The following is a 26,179-nucleotide window of genomic DNA, read 5'->3' on the forward strand; positions in this document are numbered from 1 at the left end:
GAGAGAAAAGCAAGTATGAAACACCATTCATACAGGTGAGCTACCCATACATGCATGTACAATGTACAGCTTACAACTTTGTATATTAAAGACTTTTTTCAAGAAGAAGGTCCAGACCATGAGTGGTCAAATATAAGTAAAAGGAACAAAAAACCCAGAGATCTGAACTTGTCAAACCAGAACCCTTCTTCCTACACTGGCTTTTAGGTGATGCTTGCATGGATGCTGCCTTCATTTTTTACCGATTGCATCGCCTCCTGTGAAATGCATAACTACTCACTGACTGCACATGAATTTGTTCAGGGTCTGCCCTGTTTCAGATGCCCTGGTCAGTGCTGGGATACAAAGGGGAGTTAGACTGGCCCCTAATCCTGAAGGAGTCCAATGCCAGTGGAGAAGACCAACAAGGAGACAAACTACAACATGATGAATTCCAGACCGGGAAAGAGCAGATGAACCCTGTCTAGGAAAGTCTGAGGTCCATGGCCTGTGAAGCTCCTCTCTACGTACATTCTTTTCAACTCATCCACACTCCCACCTTTGACTTTGTGATCTGGAATGTTTGCAGAGTGGGAATGAGAGAGAATTCGACGAGGAGGAAAAGTTTGAATAAAGATTGTTTCTCATAAAGAACTCCAGGACACACCACCCCATGTGCGGCTTTGGTACATGGATGATCGAGCTGAAGGCACTGGAGGAACAGCCAGTGTGGGGAGCCCTTCTCAGAGCCCTGTACCTACCGAAAGGCAGACCCGCCAGAAGGAGCTCACTGTAGCCCGTCCCCTCCCCAGGATGGCACCAGCAGGGAACAAGTGGCACTAATCCCAGGAGAGAGACGAGAAGGCAGCACCCCACCCAGACACGCTGTCCCAAGCCAGCCGCAGGGCCCTCCAGCCTCCCGCAAGTCACTTCTCTGCACTAAGTTGGTCACACACACCCTCAACCCCCTTCCCTGTGAAGACAAACGTCAGCTCGCAAACTGCAGCCCTTCACTGAACATTCACGTTTTATCCTGTGTTGCCCCACAAACACAGAAGATCAAAAACAAGTACATTCATACAACTTGTCTGCTGCTAATCTGCCTGTTGTCGGTTTATTTCACAGACCAGCTACTGAACCAGGAGGGTTAAGGCACTATTCCTGCAGGGGAATCTCCAGGTTCAAGAATGTCTGTGACATCAGGTCACCTTTACTGCTGGCATTACCTCCTTCAAATTGCCACCAGTACTTTGTAGATTCTCTCAAATGTATAGAAGGAAGGCAGGAGAGATGGAGAGAGCCCTGGAATAGGTGTCAGGTGGCCTATATGTCACCCACTCTGCAGGTTACTGGCTCTTCAACTCTGGGCAAAGCTCATAGCCCCTCAAGGCTGCCATTTTCTCATTTATGAAAACCTAGGTGGCGAGTGGGGTAGATTTAGTCATCTCTCAAATTCTTTACTGCTGAAAAACTCCAAGAGCCAGTTCCTGAAACTCTGGGGGAAGCAAGAGACATTATCTGTTGTGTCATCTGTGCTGTGTTCATGTTGCATAGCCAGTTGGATACCTACTTGGTGGTGTTTCCCCATCTCCTTTTACTGAAATGATGTGCCCTCTGATGACTTTTTCTTCTTTTAAATAGATATGAAGGAAATATCCAATTTTTTTTCCCCTTGGTTTACAGCCATGGCTTCTTGTCCTGGAGTTTTCTGAGCCTGTGAATAATTATCTGCTTTAACTTATGGATACCCTGAAGGTAACAACTGAAATTGCTCACAATTCACTGCTGCTTGTGCTTCCCTGTGCAAAGTTCTCCTCCTCTAAAACATTCTGGAATGAGAACATTACCAGTGATACTACTTTAAATTTACACAGAAATTTCCAGTAGAATGTTGTTCTTGTGCCTTATACCAGTGACCATTCCAGGACTTAGTAGAAAAGTAAATGCCCTCAGTAATATTGGAGGGGCTTTTTAAAACAGTTTTCTTGGTTTTTACATTTCATTTTCTAACTTTTTGTGGCTAATAAATAGAAACAACTGAGTTTTGTATGTTGATCACATATCCCACAGCTTCACGTAATTCTTAATTGTCTATAAGTTCCTTTGGATTTTCTGTGTACACAATCATATTATCTGTGAATAATGCTTCTAGTTCTTCATTTTCAAACTATACATCTTTCATTAATTTTTTCCTGTTATTGCACAGACTTGAACCTCCAGTATAATGTTGAACATAAGTGGTGATAGCAAACATTGTTTCTTGTCTGACCCTAGAGGAAAAACATTCAGTATTTCACAATTCAGAATTTGGCATATTAGTCATAGGCTTTTGTATATAGTCTTATCAAATTAAGGAAGTTTTCTTCTGTTCTTACTTTACTGTTTGTCATGAATATGTATTGAATTTTACCAAGTGACTGGGCTGCACCTAATGAGATGATCCTATGGTTTTCTCCTTTATTTTGCTAGTGATTTCTTATTAAGAATTACTTTTCAAATGTTCAAGTGCCTTGGTCATGATATGTTAACTTTTTCATAAATAGCTGGATTTAATTTCCCAGTATTTTATTTTGGATTTTTGTGTTCATCAGGTATATTGGTCTGTAGTTTTCTTTCCTTATAATGTTCTTGTCAGTCTGTTATCAAAGTTATATTGGCCTCATAAAATGAATTAGGAAATATCCCTTTTCTCCTTTCTGTGAAAGAATTGTATAAGATTGCTATCATTTCTTCCTTGAATTTTCTGAAGAATTTAACAGTGAAGGCACTTGACCTGAAGTTCTTATGGAGAGACTGGTTTTAATAACAGATTTGATTTCTTTAACAGATATGATAATATTCAAATATTTCTTCTTGTATCAGTTTTGATAAACTGATTTTTTCAAAGAATTTCTCCATCTTTTTTAATCTATCAAATTAAGTTTGTTCTAATTTCCTTCTGTTATCCTTATATCTGTAGGATCTGTGGTGCTATCCCAGTTTTCTGACTGATACTGATAATTAGTGTCTTCTCTCTTTTTTTACTCATCTGTCTTATAAACATTATATTATTTTTGTTAATCTTTTCAAAAGGCCAACTTCTGATTATGTTGATTTTGCCTATTATAGATTTGTTTTTCCATTTCATTGATTTCTGCTCTTAAATATTTCTTTCCCTTTCTTTGGGTTAAATTTGGTCATATTTTTCTAGCTTTTTCAGATGGAGTTTAAATAATTAATCTTCAAATTTCTTCTACCTTATGCATTAAATCAGTAAATTATCTTCTAAGCGGACTAATAGTTACCAAAGGGAAAGGGACTGGGGACAATGGGTGGGAAGGGAGGGATAAGGGCGGGGAAAAAGAAAGAGGGCATTACAATTAGCATGTATAGTGCGTGGGGGGCACGGAGAGGGCTGTGCAACACAGAGAGGACAAGTAGTGATTTTACAGCATCTTACTACACAGATGGACGGTGACTGTGAAGGGGTATGTGGGGGGGACTTGGTGAAGGGGGGAACCTAGTATACATAATGTTCTTTCTGTAAAAATAAATAAATAAATAAGATATAAATAAATAAATAAATAAACTTATCTTCTAAGCACTGCTCAAACTGCATCCTTCATATTTTGATAGATTGTATTTTGATTATTATTTCAACTCAAAGTATTTCTAATTTCCACTGTCCTTTTCTTTTGACATGTGGATTAGTTAGGAATTTGTTGCTTAATATTCAGGTTAGTTTTTATTATTGATTTCAACCTAATTCCACTGTGGTTAGAAAACATTCTCTGCATGATTTCAAACCTTTGAAGTTTGTTAAGACTTGCACTCAGTATGGCTTGGGATATAGCCTATTTTGATGACAATTCTCTGTGTGCTTGAAAATAATGTGTATTCTGCCTGTGTTGGGTGAAATGATTTATAAATGTCAATTAGGTCAGTTTAGCTGTAAATGCTGTTCAAATCTGTGTCCTTACTGATTGTGGCTGCTTACTCGATTAGTTTTTGAGACATATAATTGTAGATTTGTTTCGATTGTGATTGCAGATTTGTTTATTTCTCTTTAATTTCTGTTAAATTTTGCATTTTATATTTTGGAGATATGTTATTAGATACACATACATTTATGAATCTTCTGTCTTCCTGTTGAATTCACCTTTTTAGTAGTATGAAATGTCCCCCTTTATCACTGGTGGTAGTTTTTGCCTTTCCATCTATTTTGGGGGATATTAATTTGCAATCAACCTTATTTTGCTGGTGTTTACATAATATGTAATTTTCCATCTGTATGTCTCTACATCTGTTCACCCTTCCACCTCTGCCTTCATATTTAAAGTGTGACTCTGTGACATAGTATATAGTTGGATCTTTTAATAATCCTTGCCTTTAAGTTGTAAATTTGGTCCATTTTATTTTAATTTAATGTATGACATGACTGAGTTTATGCCTCCATCTTGCTATTTGTTTGCTACTTATGCCATCTGTTCCTTGTCCCTTTGTTTTTTTCTTTCCCACTTTCATTTGGATAAATCAAGTAAATTTATAATTCCATTGTATTTTCTCTATTATCTTCCCAGCGTCATCTTTTTGTAATTCTAATAGTTTAAATGGACACAGGTTCTAGATAGGCAAGGAATATGGTACTGAGTAAAGAGTCACATGGAAAAGCTGTATTTGTCGGAGGCATCTTGTCGGTGAGAAATCATGGAGCAGGGAGACTCAGCATCATGGGCAGCAATGTAGCAGTGATCTTTGATGAGAGGGAGAAATAAAGGCAGAAAGACTACATTCAGGCATACAACACTTTGTCTGTTATTCAGAAACATAGCCCTCACCCTTCCTCCATCGGAATCTTCTGAAATTTGCTTGTCCATAAAAAACTTAGTTAAGCAAAATTCATAATTTAAAAATGAATTAAAATAAAACCTATATAATTAAATTGCCAGAAGTACCTGATAAAGAGAAAAAAGATGGCAAATGATGAACATTAAATAGAAAAATATTGCCATGAAGCTGATGAAATTGTGATAGAGTAGATGAAAATTGAACAGACAACACTGAGTCATGAAAGCCTAATGAGTTTGTTCCCTCTATAATCCAAGAGTGCAAACAGAGGTACAAGATCTCAGGAAAGATGCCCAGACAACCTAAAGGAATGAAAGCTTAGGAAAAAATAATCCTGGAAATGAAGGCCAAACACAAGGAGACAACACAAGGAGAATGAACACTGTGAAAAAAACATAATAAAGGATATGGAGGATTGGAAAGAGAGAAACAAGAAAAAGTGAAATAAAAGTGAATAAATATTTTAATGAATTAGAAAGAATATGTTTATATGTGGAAGGCAAAGAACATTCAACATGCATAACTTTTATCCCATTGGAAGAAAAAAAACGAGGGGGAGTGTAGAACAAAAATACTTAAAGATATACAATTGGCCCTTGAACAACACTGGTTTGAACGGCATGGGTACACTTATATGTAGACTTTCTCAATAAATATATTGCATAATTTTTTGGAGATTTGCAACAATTGGAAAAAACATTTTCTTTCTAGCTACCTTTTTCTAAGACTGCAGTATGAAACACATATAACATATAAAATATGTGTAATTGACTGTTTATGTTAGCATTAAAGCTTCCGGACAATAGAAGGCTACTAGTAGTTAAGATTATGGAGAGTCAAAAGTTATATATGGATATTCAACTCTGTGGAGAGATGGTGCCCCTACCCACAAGTTGTTAAGGGTCAACTGTAATTCAAGTAAACTTCCAAAATAAAAAAGGAGGTCAATCTACAAACTACAAGGAAATCTCTTGTTCCAAAAAAGAACCCATAAAAAAGGATAAACATGAAGACATAATATCAAAATTTCTGGTCTTCGATGATCAATAATTCTTTAAGCATCTTTTAAAAATATCAAGTTATCCATAAGTAGGTGACCATATAATTTGTTTTCCTAACTGGGACAGTTATGAGAGTAACCATAGATATTATTAATAATTATATAATCAACATATACATTATTAGTCATTATAAGCATAAACTGGGGTTTTCCTCAGTAAACCATATATAAAGAATGTCATTCTACCTAAGGAGGAAAGACCCAGGCCAACCTCAGATATCTCCACAGCAGCATCCAATGAGCATTCTTAGCATCCTCAAAGAAAGTATGTGTAATCTGAGGATTTTATGCATGGCACTACAGTTCCCCTGAACAATTTTTAAAGAAGTTGCTACCGAAAGAAATTCAGCCAACTAAGAGATAGAAGAACCAAATATTAAGCACTAAGGAGCACTAAATCCATTTAACTGGATGACAAATAGAGAGAATTTACCAAACAAAATAATGACACTAAAAATCCTGAGAATATAAAAAAGAAATAACTTAGAAAAATGGTAGGCAATGTGGAAAGAAGATGGGAAATATATTTCCTTTATTCTTTTTATAACCAGAGATAAAAATCTTAAAGCTGATAAATGAGGCATAGGCATATAAAAAGATATAAAAATAAACATTAAAAGAAAACCTCATAATTAAGTAGAATTGCATGGCAGACAGGAAATTAATTCTAACATGGCTTATAGTAATGAGACAAAATATGGTATCTAAAGAAAAAATCATCTCAGTTTGGGTGCAGACAAACTGTCTATAAGAGACACACCTAAAACATACTGACCCAGAAAGATTTGTTTGTTCACTAAAAAGTATATACTGTCCTACTATGTGCCAGGTATACAGTAGATGCTAGAGAGATACCTGTGAACCTAAACAACACAGTTCCCACCCCCAAAAAACTTCAGATTAGAAGAAGGCAGATAATAAAGGAAGAAACAAGTAAATACATGGTGTGTCAGATAACGATGAATTAATTCAATGGAGAAAAATTAAGCTGCTGAACACATGCCCATAGGCGGGTGGGGAGTGAGGAGTGCTGTTATACATGGGTTGGTCAGGGAAAACCAGGCCACACAGGACTCTGTAGGCCATGGGAAAGATTTTGCTTTCTCTCTGGGTGAGATGGAATACTCTGGACAGTTTTACACAGTGATTGCAAATAAACAAATCGGTAAAGAAATATATGATGCGAATGCATAATAAAGGATAGCAAGTCATGATCTTTATATTACATAGTGGTCAATTCCGGGCAAAAAAGGACAAAGAACACGTCTAAAAATTATGAACAGCCACAAAACAAAAATTACTAGAAACACAAGGAATGAGACAGAAGACTCTTAGTTCTTAGCAGATCAGATTAATAAACACAAATAAGGACACAGAAGACCTAAATAACATAATCACTGAGGTAGATGAAAATGATACATACACTCTATTCTCAAAATAAGCTTCTTTAAGTGCCTACAGTATATTTACAAAAACTGATAACATGTTAGGCCACAAATAAAATCTCAATTCTTCCTTTAAATTACCAATAATTCCCCAAAATAGGAATAACTCAAAAAAACAGTCACTGATCAGTGTGATATAACCAGATATTAGCAATACACTAAAAACAAAAGCTTCTACCTCCTGGAAGTTGAAAGTTTCTTTCTTAACATTTGTGTTACCGAAGAGATAAAATCTAAGTTGCATTATTTCTAGAGAAATAAGCACAATAAAAAAATTAACTCAGAACTCCTGAGCTATAGCTAAGGCAAGAATCAGAGGAAAAGCATAATTTAAATACATTGTTCAAGTCCATGCTCAAAGCATTGTTACTAATGTCAGGAGCAAGATAAAGATACCCAATATCATAGCTACTACTTGAGAGTTTTCTGAGGATATTGGTTTGTGCAATTTTTCTTTGCAAATGATGTGATTGCTTACACAGAAAGTTCAAGGGAACCAAATGAAAAAAAAATATTACAAAAAATAAGAGAATTCTGTGAGGTGGCTGAGTAAAAATTATTATAAAGAAATACAACAAGCTTCCTGTATAAAAAAGCTGACTTGTTAGAAAAAACAACCCTCCCTCAAGTGCAACAAGTAAAATTTAACTTACCATGAAGCGTGCAAGATTTGTATAAATAAAATGTTTAAATGCTATTAGAAAGGCTATAATTTGCATCAGGATAGGAAAGCTAAATAATATAAAGATATAATCCTCCCCCCCAAGTTATATATGTAAATTTAAAGTGATAAAATATTCAATGACTATTGTTTTTTTTATTTCGTTATCATTAATCTACAACTACATGAAGAACATTATGTTTACTAGGCTCCCCCCTTCACCAAGTCCCCCCCCAACCCCATTACAGTCACTGTCCATCAGCATAGTAAGATGGTATTGTTTTTAATTTGACAAATTAATTCTAAAGTTTAGAAGAAATGATTTATTATTACCAAAAGCTAAGAAAATCCTGAAAAGGAATCATAAGAAGGGATTACTAGTGTAGCACATGTTAAAACAAATGACAAAGCCACAATAACTGAAAGAGTATGATATTAGTGCATGAAAAGGCAGGCATAATGGAATAGGCTGGGGCCAGAACTGCATACACAGGACTCATTTATATCTAACGAGAATACTTTTCAAATCAGTGGGGAGAAGACGGATTACTCCATAATGATGTTGCTACAACAGAACAGTCATCTGGATAAAAATGAAGTTGGATTTTACACCAAAATCAATTGCTAAAAAATAGAAAAATTTAAAGTGAAAAATAAACCTTACAAGCACTAGAAGAAAAATATGCAAAAAATTAAAAATAATCTTTTAGTAGAGAAAGCCTTTCTAAATATGACACAAATCCTTGAAACCGTAAAAGAAGAGATTGACAAATTATATTACATGAAAGTTGAAAATGTTTTTAAGGACCCAAACACTATAAATATAGTAACACACATGTGCAGCTATATTCATTCATTGCAATGCTGTTTATAGCAGCAGAAGATTGGAAACAATCTAAATAGGGCTCCAATTAAGTAAATTTGACAAAACCCATAAAATACAGTGCCACCCATTAACTATAATAAGGCAGGTTCACATTTACTGAAACGGAAAGATTTCCAAGCTATGTTCAATGAAAGGCAAGTGAAGACTAATCTGTAGAGAATGCTACATTTGCATGAAAAAAATTAAAGAATACACATATATAACATATATAGTGTCTTATATATAGTTATTATCATATATATAGCTAAATTTTATATATATGGTCTATTATTTCCATAAAATATCTCTGGAACTCTGTAAGAAACCAGTAAGAGTGGCTGCCTCTAGGAGGGAAACTGGGTGACTGAGACACAAGGAAGGATAAGAAGATTTAACTTTCTTTTCTTTTGTTGAACATTTCAAGTCTTGTGTCATATGTTGGTATTGCCAATACAGCCTCCAAAAAGTACTTTAAGAAAGAAAAGGGTGGAGATAGTTGGTAATAGCAACTGAAGTGAAATAAAACAAAACAAAACATGGCAACTTGACTTTGAGTGTTAACAGTAGGGAGATGATTGCATGGATTCAAGATGCAAATGAGAAATAATAGAATGAGAGATACTGTTTTCACAGACTTGGTGATTGATGGCATTGTGGAGGGGGATTAGAAGAGAGTGGAGGGAGGGTGAAGGAGGGATTGCCACAGGTGACTTCCTGATAGGTAATAGAGCCATTTCCTGAGCCAGGAGATACTGAAAGAGGTGAGAGTCAGTGAGGGGATTAGTTTGAGTTCAGTTTTGGATCTTGTGAGTTTAATACAAATAGAGATGTTAAATAGACAGTTATGTTTGTCCACATGAGTTCATAAGAAAGACTAGAGATAAATTTCTGAATTCATTGTGTTCAGATGACTTTTGAAGCCAGAGAGGTAGGTAAGAGAGGTGTGAGGAGAGAGAACTGAGGATAAGTCCTCAGAAATTCCAATGTCTGAAGGCCCAGGGCAGATGGTGAAGGGACTTGGCAAAGGATGCTGAGAGGTGGCCTTAGATGGAAGAGGAGGACCAAAAGTCAGTGGTGACATGGAAGCTCAAAGAAGTTTTTTTTTTTAATCAACTCTTAAATATTTCAAACATGTGCTACTTGAATTGAATTGCTGGATTCACTAAAGAATTGAGAGAAAGCTGAGTGGCATTTCAAAGGCATGCTGCCGCTGGCCTGGCTTTCTCATCACCATACCCATGCCCAGGGAGGACAGACAGCTGATCATCCTCTGGGTCTCCTGGAGAGTGTGGAGGCGGACTCCCAGTCCTGCTCCGTACACCGCTCTAGGCAGCCATCACCAGCTAGTCAGAGAGACACACCAGAGAACAGACAACATCAAACTATTATCTCGCTGGTCACTCAGTTCTGCTCATTCTGATCAGCAATGGAGCCTTGCCATTTATTTCCAAAGGATGCCACTCAAGTTCATCACTGCCTCTCCACTTGTACCACAGTCCCTGCAAGGCTGAGCTGTCTCCTGACCACCTCATGCTTGCAGCTTAGCAGCTCTGCATCCCAAGGTTTTCTCCATCCAATTAATCCTGCAAGCGTCCTTTGAGTAAAGTTCTGAAAACATATTAAGAGCATTATATTAAGAGCAAGTTGAGAAATCCTCAGTGGCTCTACACGTCAAGCGTAAGGGTCCAAATTGTCAGCCTGACATTCAGAGCCAGCACTCACCTTTTCAGTCCTGTCGCTTCTCGCCTCCTAGAGCCTCAGGGTTGGTCAAACCGCTGGCAGTAGCCAAAATGTGCCTAGTGAATTTGTGCCTCTATTTCTTATTTTTATTGCTCTCTTTCCTGCCTGGAAAACCCCATGCCCACTTGAAATTCTAGCCATCTGTCAAGGTTAAATTCAAATCCTAAATCTCTGTGAAACTTTCCCAATTGTCTCTGGTCGTGTGGTAACTTTGCTGCAATACATATGAACACTAACAGTCATTTGAGTTATAGTCTGTACCATCCAGCATCTACTTTAAGCATGTTTTTGGTAAATGCTAATTATGCTGTCAATGCATTCAGGACAATGCACCAGTTCCCATATTCTTTTATAATCTTCTCATGAGGCAGTGCCACACCTTATTCACGGTAAGCTTCAAACTAACCAGGTAAACATTTTTCATATCTATGATTTAAACATATAGGACAGCATTTTCTAATATTTGCTAATCTCAATGAATCACTTCATATTCTAATCACATTTCCTAATATAAAGGAATCAAACAGAGTCTTTGATCAAAGACTCTGAATTTGAATTTTACTATTCCTACCATGGCATCCCTTTTGGGAGAAGAAAACAGCATTTACATTTTTAAAAGTAAAGGTTACACCTTGTCATTTGAGTTTTCTCATGTCTACCAAGTTAGTGCTGTTAACTATTTGGCTCTCCTATTGGATGTCAGTTTGTTGCTGAGCTCATTACTGTTAAAGATCTCTTTTAAATATTTTAGTAATAAAGTGAATTTTACAATCAACATTTGCAAAATACCCTATATGTACCCTGGCAACTTTTCATTAGTGAATCTTAAAGCACAATACCTTAATCTTTTCTAAAATGAGGAATAATTTACATATGGTCAATACACATACCTTAAGTGACAGTTTGATGAACTTTCACACATGTATACACATGTATACACCTGTTTAACCAACATTCAAACCAGCACAGAGTATTGTCAGTACTTTAGGAAGCTCCCTCCTGCCCTCTCCCAATCAGTACCATCCTATGGCTTAACCACACCTGCTCCATTTTCTGACATGTTAGATTTTGCCTGTTATTGAGCTTCATATAAATGGAATCATAGAGTCTGTTCTCTTTTTGTCTTTTTTCACTCTGTGTCTATGTCATGTGTTTGAGTTGTTTATTCTTTTATCACTGCTGCAAGTCACACCACCTTTGTTACTGTGTACTTTTGCTACACTGTATGATAAATTGTATATATGTTTATTTAATAAATATGTTGTACTTCTTTTGCATTTGTGACATTTATCTAAATTTTATACATTTGGATATATTGTACTTGTGGGTTTAAAATTTCTCATTTCACTCCCAGGTGAAATAGATTGGTCAAATAGATCACCCATACCAGTTACGAAAAGCCAAATTTGGGAATATCTTAGAACAACATTATCAATGATTTTTTACCTTACTGATCTGAGGAGAGATTTAGGAATATTACTCATATGGTCCTTAATGTTTATTTTAGGAAATATTAAGTTTTGAAGATAGATTGTAAATCTTATCCTAATTATTGATTGATCAGGTAACACCAAGCAAGTTATACACCTTCTCCCACACATTACTCATTTTTTGGCTAGGGGAATATAACTTTTCTGGTGCTCTGAACATCACAAACAAATCACCAAAAATTCAAGCTATTATCATAATATTTGGCTTTCACTAAGTTATGCTGTAATAACAAATCACCTCCAAATCTCAGTGACTTGCTACAACTAATGTCTCCTTCAAACACGTATTTGTCACAGGCCACCTATGGCTCCACAGCACATATTCTTTATTCCAGGACCTAGGCTGAAAGCAAACTCTCGGTTGAGACATCTTTGACTCTAGGTAAAGGAAAGGAATATGCAACGGCTCTTAAAGCTTCTGCTTCTGCATAGTGTGCATCCCTTTGGTTGAAGCAAGCTGTATGGCCAAGGATGATGTAAAGGGGACATAAAATCCTCCTGCAGGATGAGCCCTATGACAAAGCTGATGAATATACTGGCTGATAATTTAGTCTATCTCAGGCATCATCGTCATAATCACCACTACTACCCATGGAACTGCTGGAGTCCATGTCACATGAGAGCTTGTCTCTTTACTCATCCTGAAGTCTATAGGACTGCTTCCATCATGATGACATGTGCCAGCCACTCCCCATAAGAATGGATAATTTAAAAGTAAAATATGGATACACCAACATGGAAAAACATTAACTCATTTTCTTAGCATTCTCATTTTCATGCAGGTGTAAAAATCTTGGGTAGGCAGCCATTTGAGGAGGCCCTCCTTATCCAAATCCACAACTAACACCAGCAACTGGTCTTTATGGAAGGGTAAATAGCACATTTGAACTAGCAGAGCTTCTGCTGCTAGTGTGTTAGATGACTGTGAGTTCAAGAGTAAACAAGCTGAATGAATCAAAGTGATTGCCAAAGGTGTCCCTAGCCAAATTGATAAAGCCATGCTGGTAGAGAGATATTTATGATATGGTGTGGATAAACAAGTACTCCACCTGTCCAAAGTGAGACTCTCAAGCTTTAGAGAGAATGAACTCAAGGTTGCCTTATTGTTTGAGATGTCTTGGCTATCAGTTGCTGGGAGAACTTATGGGTAACCTTGCCTGACTTTGTCTTGCAGGAAACCCATGCTCTATTGATAGTAGATGTCCTGTTTCCACCTAACTCCCAGGTCGATACCATGTCTTGCTTTTCTGATTGGAAGCTATATTGTTTAAAAGGAAGAAACAACCTTGACAAATAGCCAGAGAGCCAAAGGTGTCAACATTTGTTACAGATAGAGCAGGATGTAGCTGGTCTTTTGTCAAGTTAGACCTTCTTTCTTTTAAAAATCTCAGAAAGAAAGAGGGGAAAAAAAGGTGGTATAGAGTCAGTTATGGCCTAATATAGGGAGTCAACAAACTTTATCTGTAGAGCACCAGGTAGGAAATGTTTTAGGCTTTAAAAGCCATACAGTGGTCTCTTTCCTAAGAACTCAGCACTGCCATTGGAGTTTGAAAACAGTCAGAAAATATATAAACAAGTGGATTTGGCTGTATGTTTTTTTTTTTTAATTTTCTACTGTGCTCTCATGCTGAGATAGTACCCCTAGATAGGGAAGTTTGATCCCATCAAAGACTAACTGGTAGTAGATAAGAAAGTTTGCCTAATCTGAGATTTAATATTGACAAGCTAACTTCATGAACAAGCCTAAAACCTGTTTTCTAGCTTGGCCTCTATCATTAAAAATGACAATAGTTTGGCCTCCATCATTTCTCTTCAAACTGTTCATAAGCTAGGTAAGAGATGGGGATGTTCACTGACTCCAACTAAGAAACTCCAACATATAAAAACAATTTTTTTAATTTAAGGCTTTCATTTAAGAGAAATAAATGAAAAATTATAAGTCAAGATGGAGATTACCAAGACATATGTTATGGATGAACTACAGGTGAATGAGCCTTACTAAAATTGCAACCCAATCCTGATCTACCTCAACTCCTAATTAGACTGAGGTGATTCACTGCTCATACTGTATACCTCAAATAGGAAAAATGAAGCTCTCTCTAGTGGAAGATAATATCACTTGGAGACTCTACAGTTCTTTTATACATAATGTCTGACATGTAATTAAAAAACAATTTCAAAGTGACAAAACCACATAAGAAATAATGAATAAATAAATAAACAATAAAAGCAGACCAACAAATAATCCAAATAGCAGAATTAGCAGACAAGGACTTTAACTAAGAATAGTGTGTAAAAGTAAATGGAGGAAAATGTGGATTAAAAAATGGAGAATTTAAATATATAATTCATTTATAGATTGAAATCTATGGAAAGAAACATGAACATTCTTGGACTGAAAAATATAAGAACTTATGAGAAGAATTTAAAGACTAGATATAGCTGAAAATAGAAATAATAAAATTAAGGAAAGATTAGTAGAAAAATATCCAAACTGAAGCTCAAGGAGAAAAAACACCAAAAATTGACATAAGAGACTGATGAGACATAGCAAAGGGTCTCACAAATGTGCAAATAGAGTCCTAAGTAGAAAGGAGAAAAAGAATAGGGCAGCAGCCACAGTTGAAGAGATAATGCCTGAGATTGTTAAACTTTAAATCATAGATTCAAGGAGCTTGGAAAACTGAAAGCAGAATAAATACAGAGAAATGTATGTTCAATCACATTATATGCAGACTGCTGAAATACAGACATTAAAAAAAAGCCATTTGAGTTAAAAACATATCTTTAAGAAGCTACATTTAGATTTACAGCTGATTTTTCAATGAAACTATGGAAGCCATGAAATAATGGAACTGCATCTTTCCAGTGCTAAAAGAAAGAAAAGGCACCCTGCCAGCAGACTTCTATACCTAGTGAACATATCCTTCAGATGAAAGCAAAATAAAATCACTTTCAGATAAACAAAAACCGGGAGACTTTGTTGCTAACTGCTCTGTATTCAATGAAATACCATAGAAACTTGAAATTGAAGGAAATTGGTCACTGAAAGAAGATGAGAATTACAAGAAGCACTGAAGAGCACTGAAAAAGGTAAAAAAGGGGAAAATATACAGGACTATTGACTGTATAAGCCTGTAACATAAATAGGAGAACAATACATGAAGAGAAGGGCATGAAGAGCAGGAAAGAAACAGGAGAGTTAAGCTGCTGCAAGGTTCTTACATTGTTTGTAAATGGTAAAAGTACTAATTCAAAGTAGACTGTCATAAGTCAAGGATGCCTCATGTGAGCTCTCTCACTAAAAATTATACAAGGATATCTAACTTAAAGGAGGAGAAAAATGGAATATGATGGAGGTGATAATATTGGTTATTTCTGTGGGGAAACTTGATGGGGGAGGGGCACAAGGCAGCCTGATGGATGGCACAAGGCAGTGTGCTGAAAGTGTTTTATATTTTGATCTGGATCAATGGTTATGTGACTATATTTAAATTATAAATGTATGCATGTTAGATATCATATTTACCTAATTAATTTTATTGAATTATATATAGTTATTACATATAAGCAATAATTATACACAATTATAAAAATTTCTTTAATCATAAATATAATGATATTGTATAGAAATATAATATGTATAACAATATTATATGTATTATTCATATTTATATATAAATTCATTGAACTGTTCTCTTAATGTTTGCATACTTTACTATGTGCAAATTAAACCTTAATAAAAAAATTTTAAAAATATACCATCAGAAAAATTAGGAATTGTATCCATGAAATTAGAATAGGATGCTTAAAATGGAACAAACTATTTCCTTAAAATTGAGAATAAGAGTCCTTGGAAACTAAAAATATGATAGATATAAATACATATAATAGCAAAAAAGAAAAAAAATAGTAAAAGAGATGAAAAATTAAAATAACTGTGAAAATAAAACAAAAAGCTTATGTTCCACAGGGGAAAAAAGTAACAAAATTGGAAGGCCAATGCGGAAGCTCAATATATGGCTAAAAATTCCCAGAAAGATAGGCCAGAAAAAATGAAACAGAAGAAATTATTGAATAAATAGTTCAATAAATTTTTCAAAAGCTGAAAAACATGAGTCTCTGAATAAAAAATTCCACTGAGCATCCAGCATGATGAATGCATAAAGACCAACATCAAAGAACACCATGGTGTAATGTCAGCACATCGGACAGAAGAAAGTATCCCAAGAATTTTTAGAGAGAAAAAGAAGGCCTCATATAAAGGGTCAGGAACTGGAATGGAATTCACCTTCTCAACAAAACACAGATAGCTTGTAAGATAAGGTAGCCAAAGAAGCCATGGTGTCCTGAGTCTAGGGATCCAACAAGCAGAGATGCAGTGGGAATTCCCAGGGTGGTGTTGAGGGAAGTCCCAGTTAATAATTGCACAGCAGACCTCGGGGACATGCAGCCCAGGCCAAACAGGTGGTCAGAGAGCTCCACACCAGGTGCCCTCAGAAGGAAAATGCATCTGATAAAGATCGTCTGGGGGGAAGTGGCAATGACTGGGACTTTACAGGGCTGCTATTTTTAGGTGAGAAAACACTTAACAACAGTGCCGAAAAAGCAAAGCAACAGAAGAAATAAGGCAATTAAGTGCAATAAAAAGGTAGTTTTTACAGTATGAGAACTGTAGTCACTGCATACTGTTTTGCTAATCAGTACATGGTCCTTTATAATTTAGTTATTATAGTAAAAGGGTTTACTATAGATCTCAATACAAAAGAGCTAAAATGGTCACCTACTATACTCAAGTTATTCCATAGATCTAAAATTATAGACTCAAGAAATAGCAGAATCTGCATTTATTTCTAACTTTGTAGGTAAACACTAGAACAAGCAACTAAATACATTGAAAGCAGATATCCTGGGAAACAGGAAGTGGGTGGAAACAGGAGACTACATTCTTTGTAAAGAGACTTTTTGCACTAGACTTGTTTTCTCTGACTTACTTGGAAACGTTTCAAATCTGTACAAAAGTTAAATACAGTACAATAAATATATATACACTCTCAACCTGGATTCCCCATTGGCTTTCTCTCTCCCTTATTTTTTCTGAAACACTCGAAGTGAGCTGAAAACATCACAATGCTTCATTCATAATACTCCAGCTGGTGTCTCTTGAGAGCAAGGACCTTCTCCACTGTACTCAGAAAATCATCACCACATCTAAGGAAATGAACAATAACCCCTTGTGATCCCCTATGTGAATTGATACACAGTCCACAGTCAAATGTCCTCAATGGACCCCAAAATGCCACTTATATATCTTGTTCTCCATCCAGGATTTAATCAAATTTCACAATTTGCTTTCGGTTGCTTTATCTCTTTGGACTTTTAAATTACAGAACAGTTCCTGCCTTTTTTGTTTTCCATGACACTGTTCTGGAGAGAACTCTAGTTGTCTTGTAGAAGGGCTCACAAGCTAAAGGCTTCCACATGATTAGCTTCAGCTTCCTATTGAAACTGTTCCTATGTGCACATATTACTTTAAAAAGTAAAATCAAACGGAAAAAAGGAAGATGGTATTTGTTTACATTTAGTAAAAGGACAGCTCTTTCTCAGGTCTCCTTCGGCCAGAGTTTGATGTGTTGCCTGTGTGAATTGGGTCAGCCTATGCTTCCTAAATGTCCCCTCACACGGTCCCTCCAGGAAGCAGGTTAAACACCTTTTCTCAGAAAGGCATATATTTCCACAGCTTTTCATTTTAAATCTTTTCCCAGTGGGGACTTTTTTCCCTCATCAACCTGAGAAATTCTGCTACTGAAAATTCTTGTGTCAGTTATCTCAACCACAAACGGAAGTTGTTTTGCACAGGTCCCGCGGTAGCTGCATAGATTTTATTCTCCTTTGTGATAAAGCAAGGTCCAAATATAGCGCCGTGGAGACCCAGCTTCCATGCCTGGATCTGCCACTGGCACTTCAGGTGACCTTGAGCAAGCCTTCCGCCTCTCTAGGCTCCAGTGTTCTTATCTATAAGAAAGAAGGGTGTAGAACAAGTTGATAATGACAAGTACCTTTCAAACTAAGACCTTTGAAGGGAGTGGGAAACAAAGAGTTCAAGGACAGAGAGCTGCCTGCACACCAGGGGATGTCCCTTTTTAACTTTCTGGCCACTGTCTAAACAAAACAAGTCGAACCCTGGCTGTGATGGGGAGGTGAGGAGGCTGGGACGGCACGAGGAGCAAATAAGGAGCCACGGTGCAAACACAGCGCCAACGCGGATGGCAGAGACCCTCCCTTCCCGGGCAACCTGTGTGATGACAAACGGCAGCATGAAAAGAGTCTGCGGAGGTCTAATGCTGCAAGCGAAAGCTTTCCAAGTGTTCTTGGGGCATAGAAGTACTCGACAAATGAATAATACATTTAATGGTGGGGGGCTTCAGGACACGCCAACCAATATGCGGCTTTGGTACACGGGTGATTGAACTGAAGGCGCTGGAGTGGCACCAGCAGGGAAGACTGACTTACCCCAGGAGAGGGACTAGAAGGCGGCACCCCACCCAGACACGCTGTCCCAAGCCGGCCGCAGGGCCCTCCAGCCTCCTGCAAGTCACTTCTCTGCACTAAGTTGGTCACACACACACCCGACCCCCTTCCTGTGAAGACGAACGTCAGCTCTCAAACTGCAGCCCTTCACTGAACATTCACGTTTTATCCTGTGTTGCCCCCCATACACATAAGGTCAAAAACAAATACATTCATACAACTTGTCTGCTGCTAATCTGCCTGTTGTCAGTTTATTTCACAGACCAGCTACTGAACCAGGAGGGTTAAGGCACTATTCCTGCAGGGGAATCTCCAGGTTCAAGAATGTCTGTGATGTCAGGTCACCTTTACTGCTGGCATTACCTCCTTCAAATTGCCACCAGTACTTTGTAGATTCTCTCTCAAACCTATAGAAGGAAGGCAGGAGAGATGGAGAGAGCCCTGGAATAGGTGTCAGGTGGCCTATATGTCACCCACTCTGCAGGTTACTGGCTCTTCAACTCTGGGCAAAGCTCATAGCCCCTTAAGGCTGCCATTTTCTCATTTATGAAAACCTAGGTGGGGAGTGGGGTAGATTTAGTCATCTGTCAAATTCTTTACTGCTCAAAAAATTCAATGAGCTGGTTCCTAAAACTCTGGGGGAAGCAAGAAACAATATTTGTTGTGTCATCTGTTGTGCAGTCATGTTGCATAGCTGGTTGGATACCTACTTGGTGCTTCCCCATCTCCCTTTACTGAAATGATGTGCCCTCTGATGGCTTTTTCCTCTTTTAAATGGGTATAAAGGAGATATACAATTTTCTCTTTCTTGGCTTACAGACTTGACTTCTTGTCCTGGAGTTTTCTGAGCCTGTGAATATTTGTTTCATTTAACTTATGAATATTTTGAATGTAGGAACAGAAATTGGTCATGATTCACTTTTGCTTGTACAGTGGACCCTTGAACAGCACAGGTTGGAGCTGCAGGGGCCCACTTACATGCAGATTTTTTTATTTGCAAGAAAGACAGAAAATTTTTCAGACATTTGCCAGGTTTTTTTCAAGTTTTTCCTTTCTCTAGTATACTTTATTGTAAGAATACAGTATATAATACACATAACATGCAAAATATGTGCCTATCGACTGTTTATGTTATCAGTGAGGCTCCTGGTCAACATTAAGCTATTAGTGGTTAAGTTTTTGGGGGTTTAAAAGTTGTACTAGGATTTTTGACTACATGGGGGCTGCAGTCAAAAGCCTAACCCCTAAATTGTTCAAAGGTCAACTGTACTTCCCTGTGCAAAGTGCTCCCCCTCTGAAACATTCTGGAATGAGAATATTACCAAAAATATTAAAGTTACACTGAAATTTCCACGAGGGTGTCTTTCCCATGTCTTATACCAGTGGTCAATAAAAGTTTTAGTAAGAAGGAAGGAAGAGAAAATGCCCTCAGTCCTGTTGGAGGGGCTCTTTAAAAACAGTTTTCTCGTTCCCTCCTAGATCCTAGAATCTTTGTTGGGTCAGGCTCAGAGCCTCAGATCCATTGGAGCCTGGAGGGGAGAGAAGGGGGGAAACGCAGAAGGATGGCACCTTTCAGGCAGAGGGTAAGAAATGCTGGGTCATCCAGCTGGTCACTGGCTCTAGATCAGACGGAGCGTGGGGAGATCACGGGAGCTCCCATAGACTTTTAAAGTCTTAAGAGATATTAGTCAATCACACTGAAAGGACCTTTTTTGGATCCTGATTCAAACAATTTGTTTAAAAATGATAACACCATCAGGCAAATGGAGCACAGACTTGATTTTGATGAAATTAAAGAATTTTTCTATTTTAAGATGCTGAATGATATTAAGGTTCTTTTTGAAAAGTTCTTATGTTTTTGGAATTCTAACTGAAATGACAATGATGTCTGGAGTTTACTTCTAAATAATCCGTATCAGGGGAGCGGGTGGGATTAGAAATGGAATAAGATTGGCCAAAAGCTAGTAAGGACTAACTGAAGTAAGGGATGAGTATGTGGAGTTCATAATATGATTCTTTCTAACTTCATATCTGTTTGAAATTTTCCATGACAATTTTAAATGGCAACCTGGAAAACACATCTTTTCACAATTAGACAACAGGAGAAGGAGAAGTCAAAATTGGTGTTGTGGGTAAAATTGTAACATTGCCAGAATGTCTCTCCTGGCTTTGGTACATCTGCATATATCAACAGGTGTTCAGAGGTGGACAGAAGTATGGCTTTTAGTGCATTTGCATCTTTCCTCAGGGGTGGAGTGAAGTACATCTCCATGTCAATGGGTAATTACCTGGGCAAGGAGAGCTTATCTGTACCTGAGAAGGGAGAGGGGTGCGGTTTTGCTGCTGCTGGAGCAGGAGAGAGAGATGGGCTGGACTGCACAAAGTATTTCATATCATTTGATCTTGGAAAAAGCCTGGTATGTATTGGTTGCCATATATGACATCTGATAAAATGTCTTCATTTTTGCATTGTTTAAGGACTTACTTTAAACCTCTGAAATATCTTTATTGCTTTATTAGTCTCTTATTTGATACTTAAGGATTAATTTTATGTCCTGTTCTAGTTTTGCATGGATATCTATTTACAATATTAGAATTCTTAAATGTTCCCCATCATGATTTGGAGCAATTTTATTCTTCCTTTTAGTTTCTATTTAGGGGAATGTACAGGGTAAAAAGAAAGCCTGTCTTATTTCTGCTGAGTCCACCCAGCTGTTGTATTTTGTGTTTGCTTATTGCCCATGCTTCCCCTCGGAGTATGAAGCCATCAGAGGTGTTCCGATCTTTCTAATACTTTATCAGCATTTCTTTTATTAGCCATATTATCCTTTATCTCTTTTCTGTGAAAACTTTTAAAGTACAAATTGATGAAGCCATGTCTTTTGTTACTTAAATATTGTGCCATCAACATTTACAACTACATTATAAGATTTAAGTTAATGATTAGAAACCCACACATTTTTAATTCTTTTCCTTTTTTTGTATGTACCTCAGGTTCCAGGATTCCACCCTATGAACACAGGAAACTACCAGAGGCCCTGGTATTAAAAATTCTGAACTGGTCACAGACCTTTCACAAGGTCAAGAGCAGTAAACATCTTATCTTTATAAGAGCAACACATTCTTAAATTAATATAAAAGAACGAGAGGGTTTTGCATGCTTTGTCCTTTGTGGAATCACAGGACAGGACTGCCATTCAAGTGTGCAGTAGATTTATATGCTATCCCAAGACCACTCAATAAGAGTGTCTAAGCATAGCACTGATAGAGAAGGGATCCGCCCCGGCTGAAGGTTTCCCTGAGCTCTGGCAGGAGTTACTCTATGACTCTGCAAATATTAAATATAGCTACATGAATCACACTACAAAATTCCAGTCCTGAAATCTAGTGTCAGGCATAACAATTTGTTCTCTCTCCTTGCTCATAAATAACAAAGAATCAATTGAAGAAATCTTGGTCTGTATAAAGAATACTCTGATGCTTTTTAACTCCCTCTTTGGAAGACACATTATGCATTTGACATAACATGTGTTTCTCAAATGTTATTTTGTGCTCATTAATCTTTAAATTAAATTGTCAGTCCTTGTAACTAGAAAGACATTTCCCGAGAAACCTCCAGACTAATACTAAGGGTACACAACAGATGATAAACTCCAGTGACCTCTGAGGAGACAGATGGACTGTGTGGCTTCGAATACCCACGTGTCTTTCTGGACTGCAGATGACAGCATAACACAGGTTAAAATGTTTGCTTGGCAAAAATGCTCAGGCCTTTTCCAAATTTATCGAGTTGATCATAAGGGTTGTGTCATCTGTTCTATTGGTTTATCAAATGTCTTTTTTTATTATAACCTTCCTCACCACTATTCCTCCTCATTTGTGTATGTCTGTGTGCATTTTTCTTTATAATTACAAAATAATCTGTACTCATTGCAGTAGTAACAAGGGCTAACATTTATTCATTGCTTTTAAGGTGCCAGGTACTCTGTGAAAAACTTAAAACCTCTGCCTCATTTAATCTTTAACAACTCTGTGAGGTACTTATTATTATTTTCATTTTGCAGATTTAAAGCATATGGACATAAAGGACACGGAAAGTTTACAACCCATTCATCCATCCTGAAAAAGTTTTCTGCAGGAAAAAAAACAAGGAATCCAAGAAAGAGAATAAAATTCAAAACATGTGGAAGTGGTGAGAAAAATAAACTAATAAAATGTATACTTAAATCTTAAAGTTAAGACATTTAAGAAAGAATTTAATCAAAAAAATTGAAAAGAAAAAATGTAAAAAAGAGTTTAATGATAAACTGGAACTAAAATTTCAGATTGTTGCTACAAAACATGAGATGCTTAAGATCTTATCTTGTTCCAGAGGAAAAAATTATACTGATTCATTCTGAACATTTGTAGAAAAGCACGTTTAAAAGTTTTATTAAAATTACAGGCCATCTCCTCAAAACTGTCAAGGTCATCAAAAGCAAAGACCAAGAAACTGTTACAGCCAAGAAGAGCCTAAAGAGACAGTCCATCGAATGTAATGTGGTATTCTGAAATAGACAACAGACATTCAACAAAAGCTAAAGAAATGTGAATAAAGCACAAACTTGTCTTTGCCATTTTACTGTGTAAATCCAAAATTACTCTAAAAAAATTTTGTGAAAAAATAGAACCAATCTCATAGAGTTGTTACACAGATATAATTAACATAAAAAGATCTACACAGGGACTGGAATATATTAAGTATTCAGTAAATATGAGCTTTGAATAATGATTGAAAAATAAAGTGCTTTCAATAGATGAATAGGAATAGTATGCATAACTTTCCACACTATGGGACAGAGGGGATAAAAAGAAAGAAAATTCAGTCTATCTAATAAAAAATAGAAAAGTTAAGGAATAAAGAAAATATTAGAATAAAAAACATAAAATAAGATGTCAGGAATCAGTAACTACTAAATGTGAATGGGTTAAACCCACTATTAAAGGGAAAGATTCCACACCCATTAGGATGGCTACTATTACAAAAACAGAAAATAACAAGTTTTGGAGAATAAAGTCGTGTGCACCCAATTCCAACATGGAATGAGCCTGAGGGGTGTTCCCACACCTTCACAAAGCAATTAACTCAGTCCTGACAGTAACTACCGAGAGATAGCATGAGAAACCACAGATTAAGTTCTCACAAAACTTCCCCTCTACCCGACAACTTCAGATGTCAATTACAAGTCCAGGTTGTCACCTCTGCTTCTGACCTACTGGCTATTGATGGGAAATTCCAAAGACCACCACCCTCCCCTTAGGTTCCATTTATTTGCTAGAGTGACTCACAGAAGAAACATTTTACTTACCAGATCACCAGTTTATTATAAAAGGGTATAACTCTGGAACAGCCAGATGGAAGAGATGCATAGGGCAAAGTACAGAGAAAGGGCTTGGCTTTATTGGGAAAATTTTATATTAACTTTAAAAAACATGATCTACATTTAGGAGAGCAACAAATGGGAAATCAGTAAGTGTTATAAAATATTTGGTGGCAAAAATACTCTGAAGTTATGTTCCACATCAAAATGGATCCAATCAAGTTACATATCTGTATGTTTATTGAACAAATAAACCTTGAAGAGCATATGAAGACAATTCATCAAGTAAAGATTTAGCTATACTTGGTAGATTTCAATGGAGGCCAGATCATGTAACTATACCTGTTACTATATTCATTAAATATTTTAAATTAATTTTTATAAAAGTTAATGCATACTCTATATGGTCAATTAATATAGGAAAAGGAGCCATGAGTCTACACTGGGGAAAAGACAGCCTCTTCAACAACTGGTGTTAGGAAAACTGGACAGCTACATGTGAGAGAATGAAACTAGATTATTGTCTAACTCCATAAACAAAAGTAAACTCAAAATGGATCACAGACCTGAACGTAAGTTATGAAACCATAAAACTCTTAGAAGAAAACATAGGCAAAAATCTCTTGAACATAAGTATGAGCAGTTTTTTCCTGGATACATCTCAGGCAAGGGAAACAAAATAAAAATGATCAAGTGGGACTACATCAAACTAAAAAGCTTTTGTACAGCAAAGGACACCATCAGCAGAACAAAAAGACATCCTACAGTATGGAAGAATATATTCATAAACAACTTATCTGATAAAGGGTTAACATCCAAAATATATAAAGAACTCATATGTTTTAACACTCAAAAAACAAATAATCTGATTAAAAAATGGGCAGAAGCCCAGAACAGATATTCCTCCAAAGAAGAAATACAAATGGCCAAAAGGCACATGAAAAGATGCTCCACAGTGCTAATCATCAGGGAAATGCAAATCAAAACCACAGTGAGATACCACCTCACACCAGTTAGAATGGCCACTATCCAAATGACTAGAAATAATAAATGTTGTCAAGGATGAGGAGAAATGGGAACCCTCCTACACTGTTGGTGAGAATGGAAATCAGTGCAACCACTGTGGAAAACAGTTTGGAGGCTCCTCAAAATACTAAAAATAGAAATACCATTAAATCCAGTAATTCTACTTCTGGGAATTTACCTGAAGAAAACAAATTCCTGATTTGAAAAGATGTATGCACTTTTATTTTTATTGCCACATTATTTACAACAGCCAAGAAATGGAAGCAACCTTAGTGGACTACCAATAGATGAATGGTAAAGAAGAGGTGGTACATACACACAGTGGAATATTACTCAGCCATAAAAAGAAAAGAAATCCTGCCATTTACAACAACATGGATTGATCTAGAGGGTATCATTCTCAGTGAAATAAGCCAGGCAGAGAAAGATAAATACTATATGATTTCACTTACTTCTGGAATATAAAAACAAAGCAAAATAGAGGGAACAAAATAGCAGTAGACTCATAGGCACTGGGAAATGACTAGTGGTTACCAACGAGGAGGAGTAGGGGTGGGAAGAGTGAGGAAGAGGGGGATAAATGGGAACAATAATTTGCAATCACAATGTAAATTGGTCATGGGGATGGTAGTACAGCATGGAGAGTAACATCTTTCTACATTGGTAGATAGTAACCACACTAGAGGGGGTGAGGATTTAATATATGGGTAACTGTTGAACCACTGTGTTGTACCTTTGAAACCAATATAAGATTGTATATCAATGATACTTTAATTTTTTATGTTAAAAATTAATTAATCTATCTAGCTTGAAATATTAATGCATATGCAGAAAATTTTCAAAAAATATATAAAGAAAAATTTCCTGTTCTTATATTCTTCATCCTTTTTTCCAGAGGCATCCTTTACTTACTCTTCAGTGTATATCCTCTAGAAATTGTTTATACATATACACATATAAAAATGAATAACATAATTTGGAAACATTTAACAACTTTGAAGCAAACATTTATTCTTTTTAAATTGAGCTTTAATTTGTAAACTAATATCAATTTAGTCATAGGATTAAATCCCTAGGCATTCTGGTAAATTGGGAATTTAATAAAATTACCAAGCTAAAGTTAGAAATATTTTCCTTACAAAATCCTAGATTTGGTATTTGCCCTTAGACTCCTGTTCTTGAGAATCTTTTGGGC

General features: G+C 36.5%; 1 protein-coding gene and 1 long non-coding RNA gene across 6 annotated transcripts in view; one reads left to right on the forward strand and one right to left on the reverse strand.

Annotated features, from left to right (window-relative positions):
• The window catches only part of LOC140848369 (uncharacterized), a 69,087-nt gene that overhangs the window by 9,194 nt on the left and 33,714 nt on the right, over positions 1-26,179 (reverse strand). The gene's annotated exons all lie outside the window — the stretch shown is intronic.
• LOC118971730 (uncharacterized) lies at positions 2-25,872 on the forward strand. Of its 2 annotated transcripts, none has more exons than XR_005060330.2 (3): positions 2-1,734; positions 22,663-22,790; positions 23,043-25,872. It is a non-coding gene; the product is annotated as an uncharacterized lncRNA (long non-coding RNA). The 2 variants fall into 2 exon arrangements; XR_012129136.1 differs by lacking the exon at positions 2-1,734 and adding an exon at positions 21,017-22,336.

Source organism: Manis javanica, chromosome 3, assembly GCF_040802235.1.
Source record: "Manis javanica isolate MJ-LG chromosome 3, MJ_LKY, whole genome shotgun sequence".
Classification (NCBI taxonomy): Eukaryota; Metazoa; Chordata; class Mammalia; order Pholidota; family Manidae; genus Manis; species Manis javanica.